Source organism: Vombatus ursinus, unplaced genomic scaffold (genome assembly GCF_900497805.2).
Source record: "Vombatus ursinus unplaced genomic scaffold, bare-nosed wombat genome assembly UNPS02007822.1, whole genome shotgun sequence".
NCBI lineage: Eukaryota > Metazoa > Chordata > Mammalia > Diprotodontia > Vombatidae > Vombatus > Vombatus ursinus.
The window spans coordinates 1,848,044-1,865,467 of NW_020947600.1; the positions used below are offsets into that span (position 1 = coordinate 1,848,044).

The 17,424-nt window shown below is 38.1% G+C and overlaps 1 protein-coding gene across 4 annotated transcripts in view; it reads left to right on the forward strand.

The window, feature by feature from the left end:
• LOC114033994 (polycomb group RING finger protein 3) overlaps positions 1 to 17,424 on the forward strand; it is a 123,986-nt gene that overhangs the window by 36,890 nt on the left and 69,672 nt on the right. For 3 of the 4 annotated variants that reach the window (XM_027849641.1, XM_027849638.1, XM_027849639.1), the window contains 2 exons: positions 13,483 to 13,522; positions 14,293 to 14,445. The gene's annotated coding sequence lies outside the window, so the exon portion shown is untranslated. The remainder of the gene's footprint in view (positions 1 to 13,482; positions 13,523 to 14,292; positions 14,446 to 17,424) is intronic. The other variant, XM_027849640.1, reaches the window with a different exon arrangement.

The following is a 17,424-nucleotide window of genomic DNA, read 5'->3' on the forward strand; positions in this document are numbered from 1 at the left end:
CAAAGGTGTGACCATCTCTTTATGAAGCTGAGGCAGAGTAGAGGAGTCCATTGGAGTTGAGCAGATGGAGGAGTTGGAAAATTAGGATATTCGAGGGAATATTAATAGATAAGTCGAAGTTCCCCAGTATGAGAGCAGGAATTGGAATGGAAATGAATGCTGTGAGCCAAGTATTGAATTTATTGAGAAAATAGGGAAAATGTACCTGAGTCAGTAAATATCAGCTGTAGGATGCAGATTGGGTGATAAGCACAGATATTTGGAACCTTAAAATAGGAGGGATGGTGTCAGAGGGAGAGTCTGGAAGCATCATTGAGGAGCAAGGAGTATTCTGCCTTCCCTGCTTGGAACAGTAATTCAAAGGATATGAGCAAAAGTACCACCAGTACTAGAAAGGAAGGCTGGAGCCCTCATCGAGTGGGTACCTCATCTCACTGGGGCCTGAAAATCGTGAGAAGAGGAGCTTTAAAGTGAAGGGAAGTTTCTTAAATCTAGATGGGGAGTTCCAGAGAGCACTGTGGAACGAGTTGGCAGTATGGCAACATTGAGGCCATTGTGGTTAAGAGAGTGGACAGGAGGGCTGTAGAGTGCAAACTTTCTCTTCAAAAATCTGGGATTTGATATCACAAGAGTTCAGGGAAGAGAGAAGAGCAAGTGCTGGATAGTTTGCCACCTGGTGTTTTGAGGCCTGAGAGTGACATGTGTCCCTACTAGTGGGAAGGAGAAGTGGCAGCCTGGTAGTGTATGACTAACAATATTTAGTCACTCATCAAAACATTTCCTCACCTTCTGTCATTTGGAAACATCTTGAATGATAATACACTAGCCTCTGTGGACATATTTCAAAGAAGCAGGAATATAGTACCTGATCTCAGGATATTATGCTCCAATTTAGGTACTGATTAAATGGCTGCTATGTTCCAGTACTATAATATGCCCTGAGGAAGATATCATAAAGAGAAAAGACATTGCTATCATCAAGAGGATGTTTCCCAAATTTTTTATTCTTTGGAGATTGTGGTGTTCCATGATTCCCAGCCAGATAGTATCACTTCTTCAGATTTGATTAGAAACAAACCAATCAAAAAAACTCCTGTAACAAATAATCACAGTCAAGCAAATATGATTCCTGCATTGCTTGTGTCCTACCATGTATATGGTCTTAATTTTGAGTCCAGTATCTGTCAAAGGTGGGTAGCATGCTTCATCATTAGTTCCCTGGATGAATAGTCGATTGTTACATGTTGTCATTGTGTAAATAGTTCTCCTGACTGCTCACTTCACTGTGTATCAGTTCATACCAGCTTTCTCAGATTTCATCTATCCTTTTTGTCGTTTTTTGCAGTACAGTAATACTCCATTACATTCTTATACCATAATCTCTTCAGCCATTCCCCAGTTGATGGCTACCCACTTCATTTTTAATTTTTTGCTAGAATAGAAAGTAATGCTATAAATAATTTTATACATATGGATCCTTTCCCTCTTCCATCTCTTTGGGGTATATGCTTAATCATGCTTATTCTTGAATAAAGTATTCATGATATGTAGGCATGAAACTTCTTAGTAATCTACAAGTCTTTGGCCTCTTTCAGTCTCGATCCTATTTTCCCTTTTTTTTTTTTTTTTTTGCCATCCTTAGTTCCTGCCTTTCCTTTGAAGTGTCACTGAATATTAAGGTACGTGTAATATAGAGTTGGTTTAGAGTTATTTATTGAGTTATTTATAGAATTTTTATTGAGTTATTTATAACTCTTATTGAGTTATTTATAGAATTTTTCTATTTCTTCATTCTCTAAAGCCAGTGTTACTGCAGACGCTACAATTATCTCCAAGGATTTTGTTTGGTTATGCACATGCAAAGTGGTGAGAATGACCAAGTGGCGCCTGAGAAGATGTTTGTTAAAACTTACTCAAGCAACTTGTTTATTTGCTTTGCTAAAGAGAACCTTGGAGCCTTCCTTCTATTTAGCTGCAACTTGTTTATTTCTTCTTGTTTCATTTCTAGCAAGATTATCATGAAATAAGACTCTCCTTCATATACTCTGCTATCGTTTACACAGTCTCCATGCTTTACATAGACCCCATGGATTGCTCAATCCCAGCTCACTTTTGCTCCTTAGAATCCCCAGTTTCCTTCAGGGCTCATCTTAAACATCACGTGGTAAATGAACCTTTCTTTTCACACTCACTCACACACACACACACACACACACACACACACACACACACACACACACACACACCCTCACACCTTCCATTAGTACCTTAACTCTAAAATTACTTTCTATTTATTTTGTAGATAGTTTGAATATCTGTATGTGTATATATTGTCTCCTTTCATAGAATTTAAGGTCCTTGAGGACAGTGTTTAATTTTTGTCTCCAGCATGATGTCTAGTGCTAGCAAGTGCTTAGTAAGTGACTGTTGATTGATTGGCCAAAGATCTCACATTTCTTGTCAGAAGTTGAATTAAGTTCATCAGTAATACAGCTCTATGGTCCATTTTTTTGTTTGTTTGTTTTGTGGGTTCTGTGACCAAAAAACAGTCAACCTAGTGTCCAACTTGCTGATGAGTATCTTTGCACTTATCTGTGTTGGTCCTAAAATAGAGGCACAGTTTTTATTCAGGTCTATTTAAAGTCTTTGCTGGTAGAGAATCCAGGAGAACTTCTACACTGTGAAGAGACATTGGAATCAGATTTTTGTTTTGAAAAAGACTAAACTAATAGAATTTTAGAGTTAGCTGCTGTCTAGACCATAGTCTTAACCAGGGATCCATGAATTTGGTTTTTAAAAGCATTTGAATAGTTATTTCAGTATAACTGGTTTCCCTTATATTCCTTCTTATTTTGTTTTATGCATTTAAAAACAGTATTCTGTGAAAGGGGTATTGGCTTCACCAGACTGCTTAAGGGGTCTGTAACATAAAAGAGGTTAAGGACCTGTAATCTAGACCAACTCCATAGCTGATAAATGAATTTTCTCTAAAACATCCCTGACAAGTTATCATCTCTCCTGTATTTGAACAGTGTTGAGGTATTCCCTGAGGAAGCTCTGTTTATATATGCACAACAGCATTATAAGAAAAAACAATTTTGACTGACTTGAGAATTTTAATCAATGCATTGACCAGCCATGTCTCCAGAGGACATGTGATGAAGCATGTTGCCCACCTCCTGACACAGAGGTGATGGATCCAAGATGCAGAAAAAAAAACCCTATGTTTTTCATCTTTGTTTTGTCTTCATTGGGGGAGGAGGAAGGAGGCTTTGCCAAACAGAACAGGGCCTTTGGGACATTTTAAGACAGTGCATGGAGGGAACAGAGGAAAGTTCAGACTGAAGTACAGATGGGCACCACATGCTTACCTATCGAAACAGAGGCAACTGGGTTAGAGTCCAATGGTGTAGACTAGGCAGCACAATGTGACAGTGGCCAGGAAGCAAGAAGTCAAGAACCAGGAGAATTGAGAAAAGTCCATTTGATTTGGCAATTGAGAGCATTGGTAACTTTGACAAAAGCAGTTTCAATTCAATTATGAAGGTTGGAAACCAGATTGCAGAGGATTTAGAAAATAGTGAAGAGGACAGGCAGTAGATGCACTAAGGGATGACTACTTTTTCAAATACTTAGCAGACAACGGGAGCATAGACAAAGGATGAGAGCAGGGATTGTGGAATGAAGTGAAGGTTGTTTTTTTAAAAATGAGGGAGATGTCAAGTTTATAGGCAACGAGGGAGCAACTAGTAGGTAGTGAGAGATTAGAGATGAGTGCAAGGGTGCAAGTGGGGCTGTCTGCTAAAAAAGACTGACTGGAGAAATGGAATCAAGGGTCCATATAGGGGTGTTGGCCTGGTCAAGGAGAAGGACCATCTCTTCATTCATCTAAACCAGATTAAAAGAAGAGTTAGTTGGGAAAGATAACTTGAGTGATGTGAGATGGTGACAGGGAACTCACAAGGAATGGCCTTAATTTTTTCAGAGAAGTATAAGGTGAGGAACTCAGCTTGGTGAAAGGATACTATCATGGGAGGCTTGAGGAAAGATGTGAATATTTGAAATAGTCACAGTGGAGACTGGGATAGCAAATTGATTAGAGAGGAGTAAAGTGATATAGTGAGAGACTAGCTGAGATTAGATAACATAAATTGGTAGTTGACCCTGTTGGCACAGTTTCATGATTTACTCTAGCACCATTCAGCTGCACTTGAATAGAGCCAAAGGAGGTGGGTGGTGGGAGTTACCTAGGGTTGATATTTCTTAGTAGGTGTTAGGATAAGAGGGAGAAGGATTTGAGAGTGGAGGATAGTGTAGAGATGTGGTTTACCAAGGGGTAAGAGAATGTTTTCTGAACCTCTTCAGGTTTCTTTGCCTTCTTTTTAAAATGCAGTGACGTGAACTGGACACAAAGCTCTATTAAATATCTGTGAAACAGAGTGTAAGATAGTATCATTACCCTGTACTTGTCTATCACGTTCCTTTTAATATGTCTTAGTATCATGTTGGCTTTTTTCAACATTGCTGACTCATTCTCAGATCGTGGTTGACGATGATCTTTCAGACTGATTTAAAATACACACACACACACACACACTCACTCACACTCACTCACTCTCTCTCTCTCTCTCTCTGTCTCGTACATAACCAGTCTTCTTTGGTCTTGGCAGTACTTTGTAGTGAAAAGAGCCTGAGATTTGTAGTAAGAAGACCTGAGATAAATTTCTGGCTCTGCCACTTAGTAATTGTACAAGACTGGGTAAGTCATTTATCCTCTTGTATCCTTGATTTCCTTATCTGTAAAGTGGGGATAATAATACTTGCACCGCCTGACTCAAAATGATGTAAGTCACTTCCTAACTATAAAGTACACTTGAGTTGTTGCCTTATGTTTGTTTTATGGACTTTCTGTCTCTAAGTGGCACTTTTATGTGTTTAATTTCATGATGATTTGATCCTGTGAGTCTTAGGTTTTGGTAGGGTAATCTTTATTCTTTTTTGGCAGTATTAATAATAGCCTAATTCAGTATAATTTGAAATTCATTGGGACTGTCTCAGTTCCTTTATTCAGCTCTTAAATTTAGATACTGGATAGAATGGGTCTCAGGCCTGATGCTTTGCTTTCTACATTTGTTGTTTTGTTTTGGTGAGGCAATCAGGGTTAAGTGACTTGCCCCGGGTCACACAGCTAGGAAGTATCAAGTGTCTGAGGCCGGATTTGAACTCAGGTCCTCCTGACTCCAGGGCTGGTACTCAATCCACTGAGCCACCTAGCTGCCCCTACATTTGTTGTTGATTGTTTCAGTCATGTCTGACTCTTTGTAACCCCGTTTGGGGTTTTCTTGGCAAAGAATGATTTGTCATTTCCTTCTCCAGCTCATTTTACAGATGAGAAAACTGAGGCAAAGATGGTTAAGTGACTTGCCCAGGCCAGTTTCAAACTCAGGGCTTCCTGATTGCAGGGCCCGGTGCTCTATTCACTGTACCACCTAGTTGCCTGCTTAACTTTCTCAGGGTCCTGATAATTGAGATAGAGTCATTGGCCTTCTGGCACCTTGTTCTCTTAACTTGGTAGTCAGTTGTCTTCTTTCGGGATCATAGTTTTTAAACTTGTGGAGACTCTCCAAAGGGATAGAGTTAACTGCTTTGAAGTCACAATTTCATCTGTTGCTTCTCACTTGTTTTTAAATTAAAGTCTCGCATAATTTGTTCTTCACAGAGCCATCTTGATCATACCTTATGGCTTTTTACTTATTTGAGCACTTGAAGGGTTTTCTTACTGTGGATATTCTCTCTTGATGACATAGATCACCATCTCTTTATAATTTAGGTAAACGAACTCTGAGAATTGCTGTGGCTAAAAAATTTATTACCTTATAGCTCACCTGGTATAGTCCCTTAGTATAGCTGTTGGGAACACAGAAGTCGCCTCATTCCTGGCGAAGAGTTTGGTGGAGGTATGCCCTTTTAGGAGCTAGCAAATCGATTGTTTGGGTTTAGTTTGTTCCCAGGTATTGATGTTAAGCTTTTCCCTTTTTAAAAGGTACTTATGTGTTCCCCCACCCCTACCCTAGCACACATACCCCTTTTATTATTCAGGAAGTTTTACCCTGTTTAATGATATATTAGTTTCTTAAGTACCTTGGTATATGCTACTGGTCTTGTTAATGTGAATACAACCAGATTTTTAAAAAAGTATTCTTTAATTCTTAATACCTAGAATAGGTGGGGGCTGGCTCCAGAGTAGGCAAAGAATGTATATGTTGAGTAGGATTTAGAGTTAGAGAATCTGGATTCAAATTCCCATTCCGTCAGTGTGTGATACTTGGCAAATCCCTTCCCCTCTCTGGGCATTTTTGGTCATCTATAAAATGAACAAATTGAACTGTTCTCAAAAGTGTGGTCTAGGACCCATAGGTCCTTGAGGCCTTTATAGGGGGCCCACTAGGTCAAAACTACTTTCATAAGAATGAGACATCTGGTAAGACGTATGGCAAACATCAAAAGATATAACCCACGTAAATAAAAACTTTTTGGGGTGGTGGTTCTCAGTTTTTAAGAGTCTCAGGGGTCCTGAGACAAAAAAATTGAGAACTGCTAAACTAGATGATTTCTAGGGTCCCTTTTAGCCATAAATCTATTCCTATCTATATTCCTTATCCCAGTTATTGTTCAGCTTGACTTAATCATTTCTATATAATTTTATGATTTCTTCACATTTTATATCTTCATTTATTTCATATTTCTTCATCTTTAATGGTCTGGCTTCATTACTACATCTATTTTCTCATTTATCTTTTCATTCTGGAGAGTTTTGGGTTTGGTCAAATTATGGCCATTAATTTGTTCATCTTTGATCTCTTTTACATACAGGCAGAGATTATTCCTGAAACTATAGAATTATGTTCTTGAATTCATTAACTTCCTTCTCCTGCCTTTCAGGCTTTTCCTTATTTTTGAATTAATGTCTTGAACCTATGAAAATTTACCTTCCTAAAGATCATTTTCCTAATTGCAAGATCATAGATTTCGAGTTGACAGAGCCTTTAGAGATCATGTAGTCAAACAGCTTCATTTTACAGATGAGGAAACTGGGGCCCAGAGAAGTTAAATAACATCCAGCAGGTAGGTGGTACAGTAGAGAGCTGGACTAGGAATACCAGAGTTCAGATCTGGCCTTCAGCACTTATTAGCTGTGTGACCCTGAGTGAGTTCCTTAGCTTCTGCCTATATATAAAATGGGGATAATAACAGCACATCTCAGGGCTTATGTGAAGATAAAATGAGATAATATTTTCAAAATGTTATATAAATGCTATTATACTTTTTGATATCATCATCATCATCACCATTACTCTCATTCCTATGATTGCACAGCAGCAAGTGATAGGTGGGATTTGAATCCAACTCCCAAGTCCATTCTCTCTTTTTTTAATTAGTTTATTTTGATTTATCAACAATCACTTCCATATGCTTTTGAGTTTAAAATTTTTCTCCCCCTTCCTCCCCACCACCCTCCTCAAGATGGTGCATAATCTGATATAGGCTATACATATGCATTCCTATTAAACATATTTTCACATTAGTGATGTTATAAGTAAGAATTAGGACCAATAGGAGGAACCACCAGAAAGAGGTGGTTGAAGACTGTAGTATAACAAGAAGAATTCTCAACAGAAGAGAAAAAAAAAATAGCAAATAGTATGCTTCAATCTGCATTCAAATTCCGTAGTTTTTTCTTTGGATGTGGATAGCATTTTCTATCATGAGGCCTTTGGAGATCGTTCTCTTTTCTATCTACCAGTCACATTAACTTGTTTCCTTTTTGCTTTCTTAGGATCTTAAATTTTGATTGTTTCTGTCTAGGCTTTCATCAGCTTTTAGTTCTTCAAGTAAATCTTCCCTTTTAGAAGAGCATCTGTCAGACTGATTGTACTGTTTTCTTCTTAGAATATTTTCCTAGGGCAGTACAAATTTGTCTAATAATCTGTGGGCTATGGAATTGCTTTTCTGACATATACTTAGTGCATTCAAGTCCCCCAGTATGACTATATGCTTTTTCTTTTTCTTTTCTGACCTTAACAAGTATCAAGTAAAATGAACATTTCTATCTACAGCACAGAAGAGAAAAAGGATTGCACGTGAAACTGTGATCTCCGTCTCTGTTTTATAAGTTTGTAACAAATTTAACATGTAACTTTCAAAGCTGTCCTATTTATAGGACTATATCCTAATATAAAGCATTGATAAGTCAACCAGGGACGACTTTCTTCCTGAAGCAAACCTACATGCTTTCAATAGCAATATTTTTCCAGTTATGGTTTATGGCTTCAAGTCATGTTATGCTACAGTCTTCAAAAAACTGAAGTTAAAGATCACAGAAAGTGATCAGTGGTCAGTGTAAAATGACTGCACCAAATTACGTATAAGGAATTAATTATGTGGAAGTTATGTAAAAGGAGTTGTGAAAGGTTTGCAAGACAAGCTAGGAGCTGGTTCACAACCAGAGTGAGGAATCACTGATGACCAGTCTCATTCCTCCAGTGGAATCCATGCTGGGTGGACCTCGGAGGTGAATTCATGAGGACGTCATGGGAAAGAGTCATTCGGGATGGGTAGGCATGAATGAGTTGTATTTCTATTATTGGAAGAAATACATAATGATGAAATCACAGATCATGCTGTATTGTGTAATCAGGTACTTGGGACCATTTGACTTTTCCATTTTCTTATGCAGTGAAAATTTTGAAACTAAATTTTCAGCTATATTTTGCTTATTTGTATTTGTTATCTCCAGGGCTTAACATAATTCCCAGCACTTAGTAAGCATTTAATAAATGCTTTCCTTTTCCATTCCTTCCATTTTCAACTCTGAGACCTGCTTTTTATTCACTGTTCTACACTGCTTCTGTTGGTGAAATTTTGGAAGGAATATCTTAAATCTGCTACTAGAAGTGTGCTGATAAATTGGATGAGGAAGAAGAAAAGAGTTGTAACTTGACTGTAGTCTTTGTTTGGGGGGTTTATAGATAGCAGAGAGTTAAAAATAAATATAGCCTTACTTTTCACTAATTAAAATAACAGGCATTGGTAAAACTTTTTAACATAAGTCATTCTGAGAATCTTGGCCTTGCTACCTACATCTACTTTTACTTTTGGTGACATCTTCCTCACTTGAAATTTTTCAGCCTTTGCTGGGAGGAAATTGGTACAAAGTCAATATTTGGGGCCCTACAATTGTTACATTTCAAATATTGCACTTTTCTGGGGAAGTAAGTTGCCCTTATTATGGGTGAAACTTTTTAAATTTGAAAGATTGCTTTATAGGACAAAACATTTCAATCACGACTGAAAATCAATACCAAAAGATATTTTAGAAAATTGTAAAATTAATTTCATAGCAGACCTGTGTGAAGTCTTATATATGATGTCAGTATCTGCCTGTTAGTAATGAGCAATAGTCAGCTTTTGATTATCCCCTCTAGTGAATGGAAGGGAAAGAAGAGAGGAGGTAATTCCAAATGATAAATACTTATAAATTATAGAGACAACATGGTGTAATGAATAAAACCCTGACTCAGAAGCAGGATGCTTTGGTTAGAATCATGCTTCATATACTATCTACTAGGGCCTATAGGCAAGTTACTTATATTGACAGCCTCAGTTTTATCAATGGGGATAATAAAACTTATACTGCTTACCTCACAGAAGGGTTGAAAGGAAAATGCTTTTCAACCCTTAAAGGGACATGCGAATATGGATCATTTAAAAATTTCATCACTATTTGGTTTTGTAATGCTTTGTGCTAACATTTAAGAGACAGGGAGAGAGAGAGAGAGAGAGAGGGAGAGAGAGAGAGAGGGAGAGAGAGCGAGAGAGAGAGTGTGTGTGTGTGTGTGTGTGTGTGTGTGTGTACGTGTATGTATTTTCATTAAGTTGAGAGAATTCACTTGAAAGAAATATATGGAGCCTTGTGATGAAATCCCAATTTAGGAAGAGCTGGAAAACTTTATTCCCCCTTAGCCCATTTGACTGTGCTCTCTCACTCAGTTCATTTTTAACACTAACTTAAGCAGTATGGTATATGGTGTATCCGCTGTACTATAGTGGATAGAGAGCTGTCTTGGAAGCAAAGAAGACCTGGATTCAAGTGCTTCCCTTGGTATATACTGGTGCTGTGACCCTAGGCAAATCAGAGAATGTGCCCACTACATTGATTGAGGAAGTTTCCTTATCTAGAAATTCCCTATATTATTGAAATTACAGATTCATTTTTTATCTATAAATGAAGCAAAATAAGCTCCTGTGATTTCAAACATTTGACCTACCATACAAAGGTAGTAAATACTTCAATACTGTAATTTACTAGTAGTAAGGAGGTGGAGCTGGTTGGGAAAGAGGGTTAGAGTATTCCTTGTTCCCCATTGCAGTTTTCAGACTCTTCTACCACCAACACTGAGAAATCTATCCTCCTTTGAAGTTCATTCAATCCATATTTATCACCCAGTCAAGATTCTGGTTGCTATTGTCTACCAATCTCTAGGGACACTCTTCTTCCTCAGTGGATTCAGTACCTGACTTTCAGTCTTTCTTTCCTCCTCAACTCTTGCTTTCATACTAGGGGCCTTCAGCGTATCTATTGATAATATTCTAACCTCTCAATTCCCCAGCTGTCTTGTTTCCCACTACCTAGTCCACTGCACCTCAGCTACACAGACACAACTTTGATTTTGCTATTACTGACAAGTGGTCTGTATCCATGTTCATGAACCCTGAAATTCCTTTACCTGATCATAATCTGTTGTCACCTCTCTCTTTGCCTTAGAACCCAAACCCTGTTTTTCATCCTCACTGTTACCTTCATTTCCTCAGCCCCTCATTTCTTTCCTAGGTCATCATCCCTACAGTGGCTCCACTCTCTTCACTTTCCCATTTGGACACCTTGATAACCTTTACACTACCCTCAGCCTTGCAATATTCCCACCATCTTTTGCCATCACTTTTGTTCACATTCTGCTTGAATAAACATGGAGAAAATCATGAAACTTATTTATGTAACATAATCTCAACTGGGGCCTCATTGGACAAGGCAATCATTTTACACCTCCCTAATTCACCCACTCTACCATTCATCAGTATGGCTTTTCCACACCTTTTCATCCCACCTTAAACCTATGGGTCTTCTTCCCCTCATCCTCATAGCTGAGAAGCTTGTCTCATTTCACTGAAAAAACTGAGGCCATTTGCCAGGAGCTCCCCCCTCTCATTTCACATCATTCAGATGCTTTCTACCACTTTCAGTTTCACCCAGTCTCACAAGATACTGTCCTTCTTGCCAAGGCTAACCTTTCTACATGCTAAATGGTCCCATTCCATCTCCTCTTTTCCAGCAGATTGTCCCTGTTATCATCTCCACTCCCACTAATCTTCAGTTTTTCCTGCTCATTGGCTGCTTCCTTGCTGCCTGCAAACACTCCCATGTCTCTTCCATCCTCAAAAAAACTCAATTGATCTATCCATTCATGTTGGCTCCCAGGGATTGGATGCAATTATCATCTCTATGTAGATGATAATCAGATGTATTTATTCAACCCTAACCTCTAATCTTATTTCTACAACTGCCTTTTAGACACCTTGAATTGGATGTCCTGTAGACATTTTAAAGATAATATGTCAAAAACTGAACTCATTTCCACCCCCACCCCCTCCCTCCCCTTTCCTAAAATCCCTATTACTGTCAAGGGTACCATTACCTCCCAGTCACTCAGGCTTCTAATCCAGAGGTCATCCTTGACTCCTCACTCCCCATATCTGGTCAGTTGTAGTTTCTACCTTCTTAAAATCTCTTGTATCCCCTTCTCTTGTGATACTGCCATCACCCCGGTGCAAATTCTCATCACCTCATGCCTGGACTATTGTAATAGCTTGCTTGCTGATCTCCCTGCTTCAAATCTCTCCCCACTCTACTCCATTACCTACTCAGCTGTCAGACTGATTTTCCTAAATCATGTCTGACCATATCAGCATCACCACTCTGTCAGCCTCTATTCAGTCAACTAAAGTGGCCCTGCATCACCTCTGGAATCAAATATACAATCCTCTGATTGGCTCTTCACAATCTGGCCTCTTTCTTCCTTTCTAGTATTCTTATAACTTACTACCTCTTATGTACTCCCAGATCCAGTGGCACTGTCCTCCTTGGTGTTCCTGTCACATTATGCTCCATCTTCTGACTCCCGAGTATTTTTTGCTGTTGCCTGCCCCATCCTTCCCCCCACCCCCCCATCATCTCTACCTTCTAGCTTTTCTGGCTTCCTTCAGGTCTCGGCTCACCATGCACAAGAAGCTTTTTCCACCCCTTAATTGTAGCCCTTGTTCTTTGAATTTATCTACAGCATCTTGTTTATACATGGTTGTTGGCATATTGTCTTTCCTGTTAGACTTTGAGCTCCTTGAGGGTGGGTCTACTTTTTGACCCTTCTTTGTGTACTTTCTCAGTGCCTGGCAGTAGTAGGAGCTTAATAAATGCTTGTTGATTGACCCAACAAAATCCTAAGGTTTTTGAGATAATTCAGTATCAGTATTTAGGTAAATGACAGAAGTTATGAAGGGAAGCTGATCTTTCCATTTTAAATTCAGTACAGTATACATTTATTAATTGCCTATTGTATACCAGGCATGGTGCTTTTGTGTTAGTCCCTGTTCTCAAGGAGCTTTTATCCTGAGACTACATGTATATAAATTAGCAGATTGTGATAGAGGTAAGGAAAAGTTTTCATTTGAATTAAAAGTGTGTTGGAGGGAGACTTACATGGTATGATTTTTCCCTCTCACTCACCTGCATGTTTTTCCCTTCAACATGTAGATGTTTAGGGATGGACAACTGTGTTGATAAATCCATTGGTAGCCACGTAATGAACATCAAAAGAGCTTGGAGACGTTTCCCAGCACATTGGGTAAATTTCCTTGTGGTGGATTTGTGAGAGGCCAGTAAGGAGAACCACAGAGGACAGGCAAATATGTATTTTATGTAACCTGCATTGTTTAAAAAAAAATAGCCATATTTATGACTGCACACATAATTAAGAATATTGTATTATTGAGCTGGAGAAGAAGTGGACTTCTTTGTTGTAACCGGTTCATTATGCAAACAAAAGAACCTGAATTTATTTTCATTTAATAAAGGACTGATTTTAGGCCTGTTCAGGCCCTACATTGGCTGTCTTCTTTTTGTTGGGTGAGTTTTTAAAAAATAAAATGTGCACACCTTTAAATCAGAAAGATTTAAATCTCATTTGTTGCTGGAGGCATATAAAATAATAACTTTGATTCTTCTATCTTAATGACTCTTACATTGATTTTGGGTTTTTTTAATCATAATTTTGTCATAATAATTTTTATAGCAATTGCCATGTATTCTCCTAAAAGTGCTATATAGTATGTGAAGTCTAAAACATATTTTTGTATTGTGCTTCTCTACAGGTTTCCAAAATGTAGCATGAGATTCCAGTCTGTCTGCTAGGTAAATATAGATAATTAAATAAACTTTGAACATTTCAAGGTTTATTCTTCTTTTAATTGAATGCCTGTAAATGGATTAAACATACTTTTGGGGGAGGTGGGAAAGACGAAGGAAGCGCCTACCTCTCTGATTAAAGTGTAATCAGAAAAAATATGTATTTCTGGTTCTATATATTTAAGGACTTGAAACATGACAATATATGCTCCAGTTTTGCTTAACAGATTAAAGGAAAGTCATATTGCTTGTCTTTTGGATTCTACTCTAAATAAGTATTTACCAAACTGTGCTCTACAAGGTGTGAATAAAGGTTCTGCAGGAGGGTGGGGGGCAGAAATCAAGTGCAAATATCATTTCCCCCTCAATATTAAGTGTGGCATCATGCACATGCCAAAAATGGTGATTATGTATGACCGTTTTTTTTTTTTGTATGAAAATAGGTCTAATTTCCTGTTTTATTTCAAAATTTCCCTTTTGTCTTGGGATGTTTCATAACCCCTGTAGGTTATGACCCTCTTGACTTGAATTCATGAATTCCTTTTCTTACTCATCAAGCTTGGAAGTATATCACTTGTTCAGGTTAGTTGTAGACATGCTACTTTAGCTTGGTCTTCTCTGAACATTGGAGATAGAGTACACTAATACTATAGCGCTAAGTAATGGTTGTGGTAAATGTTTTTGTGCTGTAGAAAGTTAAAACTTTAGAATTGTGGTGATAATACGTTAAACCTTAAATGATTTGAGATAAAATAATGGGTAAATGTCTTTGTTAGAAAATGGAAAATAAACAAGGGACAGAGGAAAGGAGCAAGGGTGAAGAGCCAGAATACAAACTAAGACAGACTAACCGGGATAACAGAGTAAAGCCAGTAGCGTAAAACCCCAATGAGAAGACAAACTGAAGACAAAGAAAACATCTAGAAGAGGTAAAAAACAAAACCACCTGCAAGGATAATGGGGAAAAACAAGAAAGCAGAAATGTTTGTCTTGTTCCTCTAGTCGGGGGTGAAGGGAGCAAGTTGTTTTGTGTTTTGGAGGGAGGTGAGAAGGGTCGTACAGTATTTTCATATGATTTTTTTGTTTTTATTCTCCATTAGTCCTGCACCCCTTGTTTCCACTTTACCTCTCTCTCCCTCTGTTGTCTTTTTTTTTTTCTCCCTTCCAAGTGTGTGACATAGTGAGAATTAGGCAGCCAGGTGGCATCACAGTGCACTGAGCATTAGACCTGGAGTTAGGAAGACCTGAATTCAAATCCAGCCTCAGATACTTACTAGCTATTGTAGTCCTGGGCTAGTCACTGAACCTCTGTCTGCTTTAGCTTTCTTCTTCATTATTTGTGAAATGGGGATAATAACAGTCCCTTTCTCCCAGAGAAGTAAGATTAAAATGAGATGATATTTGTGAAGTACTTTGCAAACCTTAAAGCAGTTTGTCCAACTCAGGTGCCACCCTTTCTGTGAATATTTCTTGATCCCTCCAATGGAAAATGACCTGTCCTTCCTAAAATTTCTTACAAGTGTACCACTCATCACATCCTACTTTCTCTTATATTTATTTGTGTTTTGTTTTATCCCATTATGAGAGTGTAATGTCCCTGCAGCTAGGAACTGTGTTTCATTTTATTTGGCGGGGGCAGTGTTGGAGTAGAAGTATTGTACTCGGGGAAACAAAAAGTATTGTACTTGGGAAACAAATCCTCACGTGAGCATGTGATCTTAGTTAAGTCTCTCAACTACGTGAAAACTCAGTTTCCCAGTTTTTCAAATGGAGATATTCAAACTTGCACTACCCGATTTTCAGAGTTCATAAACTGTAAGGTACTTTATACATGTGAGTTGTTGTCATCATCATTGTTCTCATTTTTTAGTGGCATTAACAGCAGTGGTCCTGGGACAGGCAAATCATTCTATGATTTTTAATAATTAATGTTCTTCAAATTATTGCATAAGTAAATTAACTGAATTTTGTAATTGAATAAAAGTATTGGGGTGCAAGGTTGTTTTCTGTAAGCTCATTGAGCACATCTTTGGCACAATTGCAATAACGGACATTTGTACCTTGTTCTTCCTTCCGCCCAGTCTCTCAAATGTTTTTTTGTTTCTTCTGTCTTGAGAATTATGAGCATTTGGTGTGATAACATTTGTTAAAAACATTGTTCTTAAATTTTTATGGATCAGTGTTATATCAGGGAAACTGTAGACAGTAGTTCCTTCAAATGGTCTAGTTTCAGTACAGTTTACTTGTTGAATCCTCAAGAATATTTTGAAGTCTCTTTTTGTATAGATATTTGTGTACTGTTAACTTTCTGAAAGATAGTGAACTTCTGATGTTTACTTCTAGCTCTGTTGAGTCATTTCTTGCTAGGTATTCATTCTATAGGTGTTAAGTTTTTGCAGCCTACAATGATAGTTGTAGTTTGTACCATTTCTTTTGCATAATCTGCAGTTTAGATCTTTGAGGTTAAGCCTTTTATAAATTCCTATGGTCACAACCTGATCCTCAGTGACCATTATGAACCTTTGGTTTTATGTACAAATCCACATGACAGTAATTTGTTGGATGCTCCTTCAGCAACATAGAGTTGGTTGAGTTCACATGGATGTCAATTTTTGATTCCGCTCTCTCAGAGTTTCACATATTCAATAAATCCAATAGTATGTCCCATTTGGTGTTCTTATTGTTTAATTCAAAAGTGATATCTGCCTATTCCAGAGATTTTTCTCTAAGTTTTAAACTGTTTATCCTATGCTGTGATAATGTCTATTAATTCTCTTTCATGGTTAGTTAGTATTAATCTTTTCATAGCTTTCTTAGGGTGAGAGGACATTTCATTAATATTTCATGATTTTTATTTGGCTACTTTCTAGATCTGTTGTGAACTAGTTCATAGTTCCAAAAGTGTATATGTCAGGACTAGTATTATGTAGGTATATATTGCTTTACATGTGTTCTTCCCACACTTTAATTTCAGAGTGTCAATAGGTCTTGACATACACAGGCAGAGCTTTCTCCTTGATAGCTTTATGATGGATATGCCTTGACTGGAAGAGCCCAGGGTATTTGTAAGTTTACCTTTGTCCATCGTTTCAGTTTGACCTGGATTCTAGGTTAAGTCTTCAGTATTACCTCATACTTTGCCAACAGTATTGAGGCTATTCTCTCAAAGTCTGTCTTCTCCCTCATCCTCCTCTCTCAGAACTCTCACCACCTCTCTACTATTTCCTCTTTTAATGCAGTCTCTGGGTAGCCAGCCCTTCTTTGTGTAACCTCATTTCTACCTTATCCTGTCTTTTCAGTTTAATTTTTTCTGACTATCACTCTCTATCTTGATCTAGTGGTTCCTTCCACGCTGCCTATTATGTAGATACTCAATTGTTTACAAAAAAACCCCCCAAATCCTCCATAGATACCATCAGTAGATGTGCCTCAATAGATAATCCATCAGTAGATGCTAATACTGTCTCTGCTTGTTGTTGTCCTCCAGCTCTCCTCCTTTACCACATACCTGGAAAAGCCATCCACACTTCCTGCTTGCTCCACTTCCCTCTCTCTTAAACCCTCTGCAGTCTGGCTTCTGATCTTATCTTTCAGTTGAAGTTCCCACCAAAGTTAGCAGTGAGTTCTTCATTGGCCTCTTCTTGATCCTCATCCATCTCGACAACTCTGCAGCAGTTGACACCATTTATCAGCCCTTTCTCCTGGTTACTCTTTCTGCTCTGGGTTTTCATACCACTGTTTTGTCTGCTGTTTCTCTTCCTGCTTGTCTGACTGCTTCATTTCAGTCTACTTTGCTGGCTTGTCATTACTATCACTCCCACTAACTGGGCGTATGTATCCCCAAACTCTGTCCTGGATTATCTCCCTTTTCCCTCCTCCTCATCTATATTTACTGAGAAGATAGAGCA